This window comes from Pelecanus crispus, chromosome 10 (assembly GCF_030463565.1).
Source record: "Pelecanus crispus isolate bPelCri1 chromosome 10, bPelCri1.pri, whole genome shotgun sequence".
NCBI classification, from domain to species: Eukaryota; Metazoa; Chordata; class Aves; order Pelecaniformes; family Pelecanidae; genus Pelecanus; species Pelecanus crispus.
Window position 1 is genome coordinate 35,221,903 of NC_134652.1, and position 17,774 is coordinate 35,239,676.

At 43.1% G+C, this 17,774-nt stretch overlaps 1 long non-coding RNA gene across 1 annotated transcript; it reads right to left on the reverse strand.

Moving 5' to 3' along the window:
* Positions 1-5,976: 5,976 nt before the first annotated feature.
* Positions 5,977-16,659, reverse strand: LOC142594490 (uncharacterized). Its single transcript, XR_012831443.1, has 3 exons — positions 16,526-16,659; positions 6,246-6,333; positions 5,977-6,155 (listed from the first exon to the last, which is right to left on the reverse strand). It is a non-coding gene; the product is annotated as an uncharacterized LOC142594490 (long non-coding RNA).
* Between the last annotated feature and the right edge of the window lie 1,115 nt (positions 16,660-17,774).

Here is a 17,774-nt window from a genome sequence, read left to right on the forward strand (position 1 = left end):
TTCTCTCTCCTTTTCATCTTGCTCTGTGCAGGAAGAAAACCATCTATTTGAATATGGGATACCATACAGTATCCTCCACATACAGTACCACACTTGCTTCCCACTCCAGGATAAGACATTCAAACTGGGTCAGTCACATGAGAAAACAGAGTGCAAAAAGGTGGTTGTGTTTTACATTCTGAAATGTGAAAATCTGAGGTTTCAGAGGTGATTATGAATGTTACGTTGATCTTATATCACTGACTTCAGCAATGCACTCTATCATCAATGATTCCAAAGCCACAGCAGCAAGGACGCTTACCTGCTGCCCTACGGGCTCCACATGCAGTATGTCCACTATGACCAGACTCTATCTCCTGCACGGCCAAGATGACACAGTATTAGTGCCATGTGGAGGTGGACAGAGAGCCACTCTTCAAGTCACAATGCACATAGCAATGGCTGCACCAGCTCCCTCCTGATTGCTCTACTCAACGGCTGTGCTAGAAAGTAAAAAAAAACACCCTACGTGACCATGTTATGAAACCTTGTCTCACTGCACATATGCAAAACAAGGCTGAACTTCCACTGGAAAGACAACCTTAGTTCAGACACTGCAGTTTCTGAACACTTGGTGACCTGAATATTTGTTAATCAACTGTAATGTTATTAGCATACCCATACATCTATGTCCTGCATTTTGGATGCCCTGTACCATTTTAAAAGTACTGGTATTTGAAAAGAAAGGATGCCCCCACGCAACGAGCTTACCTCAGCCCACAGCCTCAGGCAACCCATGCAGAATCTGAGGAAGACAACCAATTACTGGAGTACAGGGAGAAAATTATGGAGATATAAGAAGGTAGTGTAAAAAAGAAAGCAGACAATGGAGATAACTGCATGAAGGGGACTCTGAAATAAACCTGTACATACCAGTATTCCTCTATGCCGAACAACAAGAAGACACAGGGTGTGAAGGGAGTAAAGCTCTATTTTCACAGAGGTAAACTGTAAGAGGTTTCCATCTTAGGTCTCAAACCTATTACAGTAATATTTTGTTTACTCATATGATGTATCATTTGGGATAATGTATCTCTATATATGCATGAACTTTTGAAAGAACATTTTATGGTTTTAATTTTCAGGGTATAATTTCTTTCATTTGTAGCTTTCACAGGCTATAGGTTTCCTGCCTAGCATCTCTCTCAGTGTTTAAAACTCCAGAGCCAAGCTACTCCAAGTCCTTACTGAGCCTACCACTTACACGATAACAGGGATAACCACCAGAATATTCCCTAAAAAGGGCAACCCAGAGAATTCAGTCATCAAAAAACATCCAGCAAGGCAAAGGAACAAGGCCCTTCACATTAATTTAACAACCTACTATCCCCTGAAATCATTGTCAATACTAACCTATTTATCTAGTAACTAAACAAATGTATATGAGTTTCCTATGCAGTAACACACTGATTAAATCTTAGAACATTTCAGGCAGGGTATATTTCTCAAGTAAAAATCAGACCTTATTAAACCTCAAAGGAAACTCTACATAAACACATAGCATCAAAAAGCCAGGAGCATGTATGAATTCGGTCTTAGTTTTAGTCAAAATTCAGTGATTCCTTTTCAATTGCTTCAGTTGCAACATTTTCAGAAGCATGGAGAACTGTCCTTTGAGAGCTAACCAGTGAAAAGAGCACAGCTCTCCTTCTTACACTGTCTCGTAGTAAGGAGGCCTTTATGCCCTGATAAATGTAAAATATTTTAGAAAAACAAAACCGGGAAACAAACTGGGATTTGGTCAAGAGTCCATGCGGGCTGAATCACTGTGGTGTGGAAACCACCATCTCTAAAGATGGAAAGTCCAGAGACATTCATTCCCTCAAAGAAAGGGGGTGGGGGGGAGGGGGAAGAGGCATTAAAGACCCATTTGGCTTGCTGGTAAGTGCCCCCAACATCTGAAATACAGGGAAGGTTACCTATGGATATGTGCCTTGACCTTTTTCCCCTCATCTCTCTCTGAGCACGGCCAGCAATTTGATCTGCATCATAGTTTTTCATACTGGGTGCAGTGAGAATTGTTTAAATGTCATTCCCTGACTCAACATGCAGAAATGCTGCAGGGTCATGGCACTGCTTCTTCCCTCCACATCCTGCACCTATTGCCCTCTTCTGCCTTTCCCCAGGAAAAAAGAAATTCTACATACTTTAACAGATTGAACATGGCCAGTTTCTAAGTAGAGATTCATGCCGACTTCTTTGGATTGCCTTTTGTTATGAGAGCTTCCAAGGAAATATTGCTCAGAAGCAATTAAGGCCAACTGGTTTTGGACAAAGACATACAACAATCGGCGTATTTAGCGAGGCAACACAGTCATTTTGAAAGAGGCCTGGAAAATCCTAACATCGTTAAAATTTATCTTCACAACTGCTGACAAGATCTAGTAAAGACGTTTGTGTTCTGCTCGTGCATTTCATCATCTTTCATAAGCCAAAATCTTATTAGCAAATCATTTTAGCAAAGTTCAAAAGCCAAACTGTTGTGTATGCCCATTGCTTGTAGCAAGGATAACAGTTCTTGACAATAACCTATTGTCCATACATTTTTTTGCTTTCCTTGTTTTCAAAGTACTGGCATACATAAACGTGCTATACTTAGGTACTAAACACATTTGTCGCAGCTAATCATCACATTATTTGACATAATCCTGTCACTAAAGCTAAGAATCCTATCAGCTTTTTGACAGCGTTCAGACTGACCTGATGGCTGTATCTGCAACAGCCTTTTTGGCTGTGCTGGATGGGATGACCAAGAGCCGCAGCAAGAAAGGAATAAAACTGTGCTGCAGAACAAGAGGAGAGCTAGTCCAGCGGCTAAACATCGTCAGCTGCGGAAACCCAAGATCAGCTCTGTAACATATTTCCTTACACAGACTTATCTACATCATTTATTCTCTCTGTGCCTCTGCTCTGTAAAATGGTACTTTTATATAACAGGCTCTGTGAGAATAAATACAGTATGAAGTGGCACACTGACAGGGAATGTGGAAATACCTCTGAATCTATGATAACTCCTCATTACCAACCAGTCATTTTTAACACTCAAAAATGAATGATTCCAGAGAATGTTACAGTGGAAGTGACTCACAAAAGACTGAAGAATCAACACTGTTTCCTCAACTGAATTCAGTTTTGTGAGTTTAAGTTTAAAAGGGTTCATTTACCATAGTGACTCCATTTGGAAAGCAGTCTTTGAAAATTATAAGCAGCTTTCTACAGAGCAAACCACCAGCTAGCAGGAATGTAATTTCATAGCACTGGTCACAACAACCAAGGAAGCCTTTGAACACAGCAAAGCATGTTCCAGGATGTCTTGAGAAAAAGATCTATAAAAACTGCGCATTGAAAACCTGGGACTCGTGTGCATGAGTTTTGCACACTTCTTAATGAAGCTGGTGTGACAAAGCGCTTCTAGCCCTATCAGAATTTCATGGGCAATACGTCAGGAGGGAATCCATCCTGAAATACTAAATTACAGAAACCTTAAGAGAGGCACCAACTTTCCCAAAGAGTTTGTTATCCTGAGGAGAATGCAGACACTGCAAAGCTTTAGCTAACTTCACTGTCACCTTGCATATGTCTAAAAGGTATTTTTGTCCCTTCTGGAGTAAACTTACTCATTGGATAATATTGTTTCATTGGACAAAACCATCCCACAATCCTCCTTCTAAGATGTATGTTAAGGGGACTGCATCTTTTTTATTTTTTTAAACACACCTACACAGCCTTGCATCATTCTCCCTTTCTCTTTCCTGGAGGCCTTACCCTGCACTACAGCTCCTGATGACCTCTTCAGGTGCCATGCTCCTTTGGGCTTTCACTGCTCTCAGCTCCACATGCTGCCAGCACCAGTAGCAGGAACTAGTGCATTCTGAGTACTCCCTCCACCCTGTCCCATGTCACCACTCCCACCCTAAAGTTTGGCAGGGTGCATCTACATTAGTAAGATTGGAGCAGCAGTGCACTTTTGAAGCCAGTCCCTCAAATGCCCCACTCACCATGCTTTGCTTTGCATCACGGAGCAGTCCCTGAGCGCGCAGACCAGATTCCTTTCGGACGAAACTAAGCTGGAAGAGGTACCCCGGCAGCAGAGGCAAAGCACACCAGCTGCACGCAGCATGCAGTCCAGGGGACCTCACTAGAGCTGCAGCTCTCCAGGTCCACTCCTAGTTGCTGCTACACTTGCTTGTGGAGAAATTGCCTTGGAGTGTCAAACATTCATTCTCCTTCAGGGAAACTTAACAAACCCTTTCTACTCTGTACAACCACCCAAAACTCACATTGCTCCTCTCCACCCTCCCAAAAAAGCAGCTTGATGCCTGTCTTTTCAGATTTTTAGCCAACCAGCACCTCCAGTGGATCGTAACATTTGAACTGTTACCATTTTGGACTAGTCTTTGTTAGAACTGTCTGTCATCATTTAGGTCCTTGCTCACCTGCCAGTATTCTGTCACTTACCTCTTCCCTTTCACCTGTTTCTACTCTTCCTTCCTTTCTTTTGGACTATCTTGTTCTGGTTTATGATTTTAGTTATGAATAAAGCTTGAACTCACCGCTAACACCAAGTTCATCTGAAATAACTCTGTCGTCTTCTGTGATTTCTTTGATTTTATGTGACTGAATTTCTACGCAAGTTCCACCAGTGCAATCTGGAACTTCACGCTGTCTACAGAGAAATCATCTCCTCTTATTTCTCAGTTAGCTGCAGCATGGTCTTTTTCTTTGTGGGCCAACCCAGGACCTGTGGAACTGAATGGAAGGACCTCAGCTGACTGCAACCAGCAGTCCCCTAAATGCACTTAATGAAGTCATTCAAACAACTGATACTATTTATGTTAAATTTCATGACTGTATGACATTCAGAGATACCCATGTATGTTCTGTGTCTTTTGTGAATACATTTTTCCTACTATACAATCTGAAAAAATACTAGTTTTGTTCTAATGTAATTGTAAGAATCAAATTTATATACAAGACCTTTAGAAAACAGAGACCCACCTCTAAATGCAAAGAACAAACATTTGCATTACCTATTTATATTAAAATATGCAGAAATTTCCAAAGTATTCAGTCAACTTATAAATTTTTATAACTTCTTCAAATTGTTAACATTTTTTTAACACACAGCATTATTTCAGCTTTGTGGAAGGCTCAATAACAATCTTTCTGGTCTGGAAAAAAGGAAAGAACATTATAATAAAGAATGCAGAATAAATAAAAACAAAACAGTACAAGCTGTACATCCACACATACAAAGACAACTTTCATGGTGAGCTATAAGCAATTATAATAACACAATGTGCTGCATGTTGATTTCACCAGTGAAAAGAATTTCTCCAGTTATTGAAGACTTTCCTGGCAGAATTTCAGAAAAAAAAATTCTGACATTCTCCCAATCTGACTTCTGTGCAATGCAAGTCATGCACATTTTAAACACCGATGAATAATACTGCCTTTCTTCTGCGAACTGTTAACAGCTGTAGAAACTATTATAGCCCGCTTAAAATCATGTCTCTGTAGTCAATACTCTCCAGACACTTAGCAATACTAAAGCTATTCCTGGGGCTAAACTAGAATTGCTATGTGAGTACAAAGTTTGATTTATGTTGAAATGAAACAACAAACATCTGATCTTTCCTTTTTTAAATAGCCATTCATATAAACACGAGTATCAGCTGCATAACTAGAAAGTGATGTACCGAATTTACAGAAATTCGACAAAGGAAGACCACCCACAGTTACCTTCAAGAAGAAAAGATTTGTCAGAGGGTGAAAGATTGCTGGTGAAGATACTTTGTACAGTTGTGGCTGCCCTAATGTCCTCATGGTGAGCCTGTGGTTTATGAGAGTGATGTTTCATGAATCTAATTTTTCAAGTCTTCTGAAAGACACAAAATTGATCAGCAGTCCAGTACCATATCTTGGTGATGCTTATCATCAGCTGCTCTCCGACTGATCACAGGCTCAGTGGACTGCCTAATAAAATCGTCCAGAGGCATCCAAGAGGAAGAAGTCAAGGTCTCTGTGTGCTAATGTTATTCTTTCGCATCCCAAAGCACACGTGGGAACAGGAGAAACGCTCAGTTGTGATTCCTCTGACATTTCTGAAATGATGACTGGGAAGAGAGAGGAAAAGACACTAGTGGAACAAGAGAAAACCTTCAAATACATACAAAATTTCAGATACATTCTACGGATTCACATACGTTGCTAAGACGTGCTGAAGACCCAGTTTTGATTCCTCACTCCAACAAACTCCCATCGAAGTCCCTTTATTTCTTAATACTTCTTCCCCTTTCAAGAAATGAAAACACGTAAGTAAATACAATCAGATTTGTGGAGGGTTTGTGATCTCTGACAAAGATAGCAGTTAATTTGACCAATAACAATAATAAAGTGAGGATTAAGCTAACGTGAAATAAGACACACTTCCTCCAGAAGAACACCAGAAATTGATCGGGAAGACTTTAACAGCTCAAAATTAATGTTCCAACTTCTTCTAGATTAATTTTAAATCTTTAGCTGTTAAAGTATCTAGAAAGGTGAAAGATAAGCTAATTGTTCAGCTCATTACTAGTTTTTCTTCTCTCAGTAAATTACCTTTTTTTAAAGCATCACATCTGCATCTTCTAATCAGAGCTCTTTAGGGAAGTTTCGGCATGCACCAGTATTTCCCCATGTTGCACAGGTACGCCGCCACCTTCTCCAGCAGACATGCAAGCACCAGAATAGTCTGTCTGCCCTTCAGCTGCCCCAGATTTCAGCATGCAGAGCTCTCCACACACCATCCCAGTGCTTGGCTGGGGAAAATGCTACCAGGTCGTGCCTATGGCAAATTCAGCATTGCTTTCCAAAAAGCTGCTGTTGCTAGTTCCACCAGCTACTCTTCCACTCTGGGGATCACCTTTACTAAAAATGCACATGAGCAGTGCAGCTGCCCAAGGACAGGAACTCACTCTTACTAAAACCTGCCTTGCCCACCACTGCTGTAACGGGACTGTGCAAGACCGAGGACTCCAGAGGCAAAACAAAGCTTGAAATTCCAAATGCAGATGTAACACACAGCAGAATTGCTGTCATTCTCTTTACTTTCAGGTCAAATTCAAGTTTTTGTGCTGGGCTTGAGACCACTGTTATTTTTGGGAGAAGTCCCTTTGACTTTGCTCAAGACCCCAGTTCACACTTACACAGTCCTATCCCAGGCTGTTCCCAACCCCTCCACTTTTCCTCCTCCCTACTAACTCTCTCCCCCTCTACTATTCTTATTCCTTCCGTTCTTACACATCTCCTTTTCTTCTCTGTGCTTCGAGCCTTATCCCATGCTGCCCTCTGGGCTAAGATCTCTCTCTGGGAGGGCTTTGGATGTCGTATCTCCATAAACCTTGGATAACACTTGGATTCAATGGGAGTAAAGCTGACCCATATCGCTGGGTCTCTCTTGCCAAGTATCTTCTATCCTTCCTCCTGCCTCTTCAAACAATCTCATCCTGTCTTTATTTAGCATCTGTAACTTTGCTCCCTTCTTCTCCTTAGCTGTTGGCCTACATTTCATAATTGCTAATTTTGCCATACTTAGACTGAGAGCTCCTACAGGCACAGTACAAAGCTGTTGGATTTTTCCTTCCTTTGTCTATAAAAATGTGCTATTTAAATGTTTTCCCACCACAATGGAAAGAGATGATCAGTTTACAAAGCATATGGAAGGAGAAGGTGTGCAGATAAGGGAGAAGAGGACTCACTATTTTCTTCAATATTAACAGGTACCTAAGAAATAAACTTTTTTTTTTTCCCCCAAAAACATTGACCATGTACAATGCAAAAAGATATTGTTTAGAAAAAGCATTAAAAAGGCACCAAGGTTACTAGTAGCCATTGTATCCTTTGGTCTGGGAATTTCAGCTAGGCTCTGATTCTTAATTCAGCACAGTCACAAGGCAATGCTGCAATTACAGTCCTCCGGGGACTGCAAATGAAAAAAAAGGTTACATTCAAATCAACCGATTTCCAAGGTCACGCATTTGAGATCAGGGCAGCATGGAACCAAACAGCCTTACAAGACTTACAAAGTAAGTACAAATCATGCAACTAGGAAATTCTCACAGGTATTCTCTTAACACCAACTTGATTTGCTACACTCAATGGTGAGTAGTTTCGTTGAACAGAGTAAGAATAATCAGGCTGTAGGTTACAAGGGCAGATAATTTACAATGGGAGGCTGACAGTGGACCACATGGAAAATTAAGCCGCTTGGACTGCAGACAAGCTCAGAGAGAGGGCGAAGCAATGGCTATTTTGAGAATCCCTACTGGGCACAAACCAGCATTCTGCTATGGAGCGCTAATAACATACATGAAACACACTAACGGCTGCAACATGGGCAGAAAAAGTCAAATAACCTTTCAATACAAAAAAGCAGATTTAAAGTGATTCCATCCATCACAAAAGAGAAATTAAACTGGAAAATCTCCAGCACGTAGGCACACTGTAAATGTGAGAACAGAGCTTCCCAGCAATGGGGTCAGGAAGATCTGATCCTTGGCACTAATTCTGGAATGAGAAATCTTTTAGACAGGTTACCTCCTTACCTGCCTATGCGCAGAAAAGTCACTGATAACTGGAAAACTCTTAAGCAATCTTCTGTGCTGCTTTTCTATTACAGTAACAACACATTGGCTGCTCAGAACTGAATGGTATCTGGTATCATTATCCTAACACGTGTAACTATCCATCCAGACATTTAGACTGTGCCTCTCGTAGCGGAGGGGGGGCTATGAATATGAACACACAGGGCAAACAATGCCATCAACACTTCCCATTTTGGCTAGCATCGCGGCGTTAGTGCAGTCCACAGGCAGGTGCTGTCATTTCTGACAAGCCTGTTGGGTAACAGTGACAGGAATCTGTCAGATGCTGCCCACACACAGGCCGTGTCCCCCACGGCACGCTGACCTCCTCCAAAGCAGTTTCATTTGAAAATTCTACCGAACACGTTACAAATACCAGCTGGCAATGTACACTGCATCACAGAGGAAGAGAAAGGCCTAATGGTCAAGACAAAACAACAGGGAAATACCCTCTGAAGGCAGCGGTGGGCCTGCCGGAGCACGTGCTGTGCTTGGTCAGAGAAACAGCTTGGATCTTTGTGATGGAGGGACGCTTGGCCCATCAAACAAGGTAATGGGCAAAGGCGCCTCTGCACTTCCCGTGCAATTCCCTGACCCTTTGGTTGCCGGAAGATTAGTACTGTCATAAAGATGACTTAAAGCAGCCTCAGGTTTTGCCAAGAATAAACCACAAGTGCCTTTACTCTCACAAGATCATATTCACACCGTGTGCAGCTCCTTTTTCCCCTGCACAGGAAAGAGCCCTGTGCCAATGCATAAGAAGATGCATGTCGAAGACCTTTGACATTGCCTTGATACAACCACACAGCCTGCCGTCTGTTCTTCCCTTGGACAAGGAAATTCCGAGAGACCTACTGACTCCTGCTTCCTGCCTTCTTTACACCACCTGAGGTGCAAAGCTGAGGAACAACCACTTACACTTCCTAGGCAGGCAATAAAACATCAGAGGCTCTCAACTAGCAGAAGAGCCTTTGCACACCTAGCCATGACAGCTCGGAGCACTCCTGCTCCTATGCAAGAGGTTATCAGACCCACAGCAGAACTTTAAAACTTTGAGCTAAGTTATCAGACTACCCACCAGAGCCTGTAAGACAAATACGTACGCGCCCTCTCCCCACCCAGATGTGAGCAAGCTCTCCACTGCCGGGGAGGGGACCGATTGGATAGATGGCAATACCTGCAGCTACACAAATAGATTTGGGAGGGCTCTTCTGCAGCATGCTGGGAGCTTGGGTTCAGTACATTACGCAATGAGATAATGCCAGTATTGTTTCTTTAACGAAAAGTAAAAGGGCTCTGAAATGATGATTTTTGCTTTTGGAAATTATATTAAGACCAGTGCAGAAACTGGTAGCAAAGAAGTGATTCATGAACACCAACAAAGTGATTCACCAGCCCCTCACTAGGAAGTGATATCATCGCACCACATCTCCATGAGAATGGCAGAAGAGAAGCATTGTTTCACAGGACGGGAAAGTGCTGTATTCTGCAAAAGAAAAGTATTAAATCTGCAGGTGTGTATGACAAACAAGAGGGGGCAAATTGTCAGTGCTCCGGGCAGTGAGTCGTGTGCCCAGTACGGTGACTATCAGATGCTTGTAAGCACTACTGAAGAATACCAGAACATTTCCAATCTGGTCTGGGATAAATGCAAGCTCTGGGTATGTTGTACAATTACGCCACAGCCCAGCCAGATTCTTCTCTACCTGATCCATCACTCCTCACTCCATCTCTCCAGCCACAAACAGTAAAATCCTTTCTTGCTCCCTGCTTAGCAGCCACGTAGTGAGTGTGCTCTTGCATTCTCTTACCTCAGTCCCACAAAACTGCCTCTGCTCTCAGTCTTGCCAGAGACCTATATGCCTTAAGAGTATGCCTGCTCCACCCCTTTGCCCTGCCCAGAACGGCTACCCAGGTGCTCCAGTGCTTCTCAGGTCAAAAGGCACAGGACTGCTGCCCATCCAGCTGGCCTAGGGAACCCCAAAGCTCCTCCGATCCCTCTGCTACACTGATTCTCACCTTGTGGCTCACACTAAGGAGACGCTGCATGCATGTATGCAGCTGCTGGGGAGGCCGAAAGTGAAGGAGTTTTAGGTTTCAGCATGTATGCCGCATGTTTGTCTTTAAGGGTGACACACTGGATAGCAGGTTTTTTCAGTTCTTAAAACTGTACCTTGTGTTGAACACAACTATGCTCTCTGCAGTTATTCTGGGTGGTATCAGCTTGTCAGCACCTCAAAGCCCTAAGCATGCTGCACTCTGCCATGCCTTGTCATTAATGATCTGCCCCTTGCAAAGCAGGCAGCAGTAGGCTTGCAGCTACATAACTACCGAACTGATGATGACAAGCTAACATTGCCCAGATTAAGAGGATTTTCTTTCTGTCAGTCTTATTCCTCCTCCTCAGCCTGTCCTGTGTGCCAAGAGGTCAAAGTACTACCCCTCCAGTTCACCTGATAGCGATGCTTCTTCCTCACCTACAAAACTCCTCTCAAAAAAACTACGCTTATAGCACCTAACGTCAGCAACCCTAAGCATTTGAAAGACAATAAAACCAGTGCTGCTTTCCTCCCCAGCCTGCCGCCCGGCTGCGTCAGAGACAAGGGACACAGAGAAGAGAGTGGCGAATTTTTGAATCACTCCATTTCTCCAAAACTCCCTTAACTCTCTGCAGGAAGACTGGTGGGCCTGCTGCTACGCAGATCTGCTGGCCCACAGCACGCCAGAGGCTACTGTCAAATCAAGGCTTTAGGAGCAATCACAGCAGCAGGCACGTCCAAGCAGCACTGGAGAAGTCATCTGCAAGGGAGAACAAATCCTGTGCCATGGAAAATGAATGCAAGGTGTAAGTATTTATTCTGCTATCGCTCCTAAACCCCCGGGGACTGGCCTTTTAATGCAGCTTGTATCCTCCCATCTAGTAAGCTCAGTTCCCTGGGGACTACTGCTGTAGATGCATAGCCAGGGCTTAGAGCTGAGCAGCTCTGGGATTTCTGACGCATCCAGCTACACCTGGTGCCAGCCAGAGCAACACAAAACTCCTTGTGCAATCCATTTGCTTCATTGGGTTCACCTAGAAAAGCAAGCCAGCCACCCACCAGCCTTCCAACTCAGCCCTCAGTCCCACCCAAGCAGCAGAGTGGAAGGAAAGCTGCTCTCTCTATTCCAGCAGTGCCCGCAGGCTTGGGCGCAGCGACAGACAGCTCCTCTCCCAGAGAGCCTGCATCTGAAAGGACAGTCAAAGGGAGGAGGCACACACAAATGGAGAACTGGATTGCCTGATTTTTCAGTGTGATAGGGCACAAGAGAGACCATATTCTTGATACGGCTTCAGTGTTTCTGTATGTTAGACAAGATCATAGGGGAACTCAATCAGCAACAGAAAATGGAAATGCCCCTTCCTTTGGCCAAACACACAGAAAAAGCACTGGGCCTGATTTTCCACTGGTGACCAACCAATTTTCACAGTTACTCCTCACATACTTAAATAAGAAGAAAAATCTAATTTTCTGTTTGGCTTAGAGAAAAAGATACTGCTCTTGGAGTAAACAAGTATAAGTAACCTGTTAGCAAGCATTTTAGAGAACATTTCACTTTGGTGAACATATTCCCTCAAGTTATTTCTATGATATAGATAAGCAGCAACTGTTGTACTCATCTCTTCAAAAATTATCAAGCATTATCAGTTAACGAGTCCTGCATTACAATGTTTCCATCCAAAGAGCCTCCTTGCTGTGCATACGCGCCACTTCATTAAAGTCATGGAGGCATGCTCCAGACAGACCAGACTGGAATAGATCACAGATACCCGTTTTATCTCAATTACCCAGAAAAGTGAATGGTTCAATTCTTCTGAGTAGTATAAAACCTCACATACCACAGCAACAGAAGCTTAAAGGCCACATACTACTTTCACTTTGTGTGTGCATCTTCCAGTGATGTCAACTGGATGGGAGCTTCTGATTCTCAGCCAGTACAGCTTTTGCCAGGAAGTATTTTCAGACGTACCCCATCAGCTCTGGGCTCACACTTTTGTCCCAACAAAATTTGATGTCTCTCCACACCATCCACACTTGTACTGCCACTTTTACATTATTGGGGGGGGGCAGGGGGAATGGGAATGGAAGAACTTGTGTAAGTAAAATTTACTTTCTCAAATTCTGGAGGTTCTTTGAATGGTAATAGCATTTTTAAATCTTGGTCTCAGGAAAAACATTCTCTGCTTTCAGGAGTTTGAATGGGATGACCACATTTCTAGGCATAAGGACGGCTGATAACTTGTGGTGAGATTACCACAGTTTAAGAATTTAACAACATGAAGATGTCTTAAGCCAACAGGTATCATTTCACCACAGGGCATGAGAGCAGAGCTCCTGATGCTCAGCTGGCTCCTGAAGCGCAGCTGAGGAGTGACACTGTGTTAGGCTACAGCAACGGGATTGCTTGTAATTGTCTCTTTTATATTCCAAGAGCTAAATTATCCTTGTTCCGAGGCATGGGTCAAAATATTGCAAGAAAAGCAGGGCACAGAGCAGAAGAAATGTTATTTCCCATTTGTTAGGCTTCCCACAAAGTTTTCAGATTCTGCACATACATTAACCGATTTTATCATTTTGGTTACATCACAACATCTTCATATCAAAACAACCAACTTCTTGTTATCAACCCCCTTTTTTTTTTTAATTCTAGTTAGATGCCACCCCCTTGAAGTCAAATAGCTCAGATTCACACAAAAAGATTGGGATGAGATAATGACCAACTGGGTTTGTACACAAAATGAGTATCTGCAATTACAAAGCAGCCAACGCACTGACTCTGCCTTGAGTTACGTTACAGACTGGCCCCTTGGATCCCAGGACTTAATCACCTTTGCTCTCTCTGTCACAGGTCAAGTACAGCTCAGCCAAACCAGGAGATTTGTGCCAAACAGTTTGTATTTCCAACAATTAAATGTTGAATTTGCCTCTCATAAGTCACTTAGGAATCACCCTTGCACAATTATTTGCATACACAGCCACTTTATTTCAGCCCCAAATACAAAAAGCTATTAACAGTTGGCCAGATTCTGCTCTCATTTGCCCTAGTGCAAAACCACATCATTTCCACTAAGATCAGTGGAGCTTGAGTTTTGTACCGCACATGGGAGAGCAGAACTCCCATTTTCACTGAAGCAACTCACATCGCCGGTGAGTTGTTGTGCCTGTGGCACACGTGGCCTGGAGGTTTCCGTTCTGCTGCACGTTGCCTCCTCTGCTGACCGTCCTTCTAACTCCTCTCCAGTCCCACCGTATCCCTCGCGGGCCTTTATTTTAAATGGACCTTGTTTCACAGACAGACCAGAGCAGGTTACTTATTCCCCTTAACTCAGTGGATTTACAAGAAGGACGCCAGCTGAGTAACACCGAACAAAAGACAAAATTGTTTCTGCAGTATATTTACACACAATAAAATGAACCAATCAAGCAAAGAAACTGTACACAACGCGCCCCATTATTAACTGAATCCAGAAGAAACTCTCTTCAGTACTTCCAGTGCTTATAAATGCATGCTTATGTCCTAAGTAACCTAGAGCTTCCAGCAATTACTTAGTCCTCAAAGCGTTGAGCCAAGTTTTTGCCGTAGTATTTACTCCCTGGGGCTCACAGGAGGTAACAGATAAGTGGTCTCCAACCCTGTTTTTTCAGAGCCCCCTACACTGAGGGCAGACTTTCCTCATTCTCCCTGACTGACGGATGACCTGGTTTAACTTCTCCTGGACTCCCTTCGCTTGCTATACATGTCGCAGCCACTGCCACACTCCCAGGCATGGTGCCATTCCCTGTGCAACACCTGGCCAGCAAGGGACAGGCGGCTAGCTGCCAGGGGACACCAGGAGCTGTGGCACCGGCAAGCAAGCACTCTGCTGCCAGTCAGGAGGCAGCTACAATGAGCACAAGAGCACACACAGCAACAGTCTGAGAGAACAGAAATCTTAATCCCACTGCCCCTGCACGCCCACAACAGCTGGGTTAGGAGTTACTGTTCTGCTCTTCTACAGATACAGCGTTTAGAAGTTCGTAACCATTGCTTTGTGCTTTTATTTCTTTCTGGTAATGTAATAAAGCAATTCCCAGTTACAAAAAACATGACCGTTAGCGACTGTGATATGTCCAGAGGTACAGCCCTTGGTACGTAACACACAGAGAGCGCTGGCCAAACAAGCTCTTGTTCCTCCCAGCAGGCAGTCTGACCTCAGATGGGATTCACACACCACCCCGCGCAGCAGCATCCCGCAGGATTACGCATCCTCCTGCAGACGCAGTTTTCTGCCACCTTACGTGACCACATCAACAGCCACATAGCCCGAGAGGGAAACTCCCCCAAACCTTCCTCTTGCATAAAGGGAAAAGTAATTTATTACACAAATATGAGGCACAATCACCCCAGCTTGACTGCTGGCCCATGACAAAAAAACAGCGCTAGTTTCAAGGGCCCTCTTCTGCCACCCTTCCACTGAATAATTTAATTGAGAAAAACTTGACACGTCACAGCACAGTATTTCTGATGCTAATTCATGTGTCTTTTTTTCCCTACTAGAATTCACAAAAGCAGAAGATTGTCACATTTTTCAAGTGGGAGATGCTAAGAACTGGGTTTCAACTCTCTGGTAAACCTGGAAAACAAGGCAAGGGGCCAGCTCCTCTGTGCGCAAACCCCCAGTGACTCAACTGAAGCGTGCGTAGATGAGGTGAGAACCAAGAGGCGAATCAGATAATCCCATTCCAACTGTGTACAGCCAGATTTGTAAACAGAGAAACTGGCCACTATTTTTGAAGTAGAGTATTACCATCTCGGTAAAGCAGCAGTATGACTCTATGCATTCGTTTTAATTCTCAGACAAAGCCAGGGTAAAAGCACATCAAATTTACAAAACAGCTCTTAACTGCTGGGAAAGAACAACTGTAAGGCTGCTTGGGCAACCTTGCTTGAACCTTCTCGTATAAGGAATCAGTGGCTGGACACTGTAACATACAATTTCCCTATAATGTAGTACGCTGTCAGCTTCAGATCCTTTCGTTCTGCCTCAAATACCCATATGCTGACACGACATATATATGGTTTACAGGTAGGTTTTATTTAGCACAAAACAAGGAACAACACTGCATTTAGCATTCAGTTTTAACATTGCATATACACACACAAACATAGATGCAGATAACCTTGAGAAATCAGATACACACGTGAAAGAAGTTTTTTTTAATACTCTCCCAAATATTTCTCACCATTACTGGAATCCCTTCCGAAGTCCCCCTAGCAGCATCAGCACAAGTCCAAAAGGTCACACAAATGAGGCCCTCGCTCCCCCCGTACACCAGGAAGAACTCGCCCCAACACTCTAAAAAGGATAAAGCTTGTAGCTTTAAAGCAGAAGTCACAAGGACTACACCCTACCACAGGAAGACAGCAGAAGAGATCAAGGGCATCCCCACATCCCCACAGACTTTCTTAGGTGAAAAGAAGTAAAGTGTGCAAAGTTACTCAGCTGTTTTGTGGACTTACAGTTCTGTTGGCATCCTCGTACAGTGTCACAAATTTAAGCGTATACATAAAAGTACAAATACAGTTACAAATCTGCCATAAGTTCCACGTGAACAGCTCTCTGTAAGCAACGTCAACTCCTTCTACGTGCAACACAAGGCTCTATACAGAGCCTTGCCTATACAAGGCTCTCTGCCGGATTAGAACTGTAAACTATGTATATAACTGCTGGTAAAGTTATGTTTACATAATATGTAAATAGATAAAGAAAAGTACATTCACACCAACTACTGAGGAAAGAAAACAAATCATTTTTCTACTGCTAAAAGTACTGAATCACTTACCATCTGGTTTGGGAGAAAAAAAAAACTCAGTCCAATTTCTACGAAGAAAATCCTGTCTAAAAAAAGTAATCACATGCTAGGTCCCACTAAGTTCAATTTCCAATGATTTTAACATGGAGACACGGAGAGTTTTGTTTTCCTGGAGAAAAAAAAAAAAAAATTAAGAGGGTATGTGGCTTGTTAGGCCCTGATCCTGCAAGCTCTAAATACTTAGCTATGGGGAATAGCGGAAGGTATTTTTCAGGAAAAAGCCGAGTCTCTGCATCAGTTTCTGCTGGAATGCATCCTAATTTTCCAAGAAAAATCTGCCACACTTTTGCTACCATGCTGTGAAATGCAAAAGTAAAATCTAGATACTAAATATCTGAACTAATTTCCCTTTACACCTTGGTAACGTTTCGGTTTTTTCCTCAATCATCTGAAGATAGACCTAGGCACACTGTAGCATAGTGCAGAAGTGGTATGTTACTGATGCATACATTATTCTAACTGAAAAAGAGCACATGGTCATGTAAATACTGAGTACTAGAGCACAACCAGCAAAGGTCGTGTTTATAGCTCTGGCAAGCATTTGTCACTTCCAAATTTGTGACTTTTCACTTTGTCCTGAAACACACCATTAAAATTACTTTCTTCATTTTTAAAGAAACTAAGATTTTTATAACATCATTTCAATCCACACTTCAAAACCCAGCCTACACGTAACACCGATTTTCCAAATGCCTTTGTATGTTCCCTTTAACAGTTGCTCATCCTGCAACTGTATGTCACGGAACCAAACTGCCCTGTTCCCTCCTCGCCTCGTTCCCTGCACATTCAAATACCAGCTCACCTCCACACGCCGCTTCTCTGGAACATCCCCCTGACCTCATTCACTGACATTTCATCCACACTGGCATCTCTTCCTTTCTTCTCTTTTTCTTCGCCATTTTCCTCTACTAACTAATTGCTGACATTTTCTAATGGATGTTCTTGTACTTTAACACTTTTGTCTCGGAAATAGTCAAATCCTGGTTGATAACCACAACCCAAAGAGAGATCAATACTGCTGTGCAGGCAGCTGTAACAGTCCTGTGGGTCCTGGCCTTTTTCTTCTGCTTCCCTCAGTCCACCTCCCTTGTTGAAACACTGGTATAAAACTTCCTTCCTCCTCCCAGAGGCCTCGAGTTTAATATGGACCCTTTACCTATGGGACAAAGAAGGATTTTACTGGATTTACTGATTAACCTAAACACTACAAACACCTGAA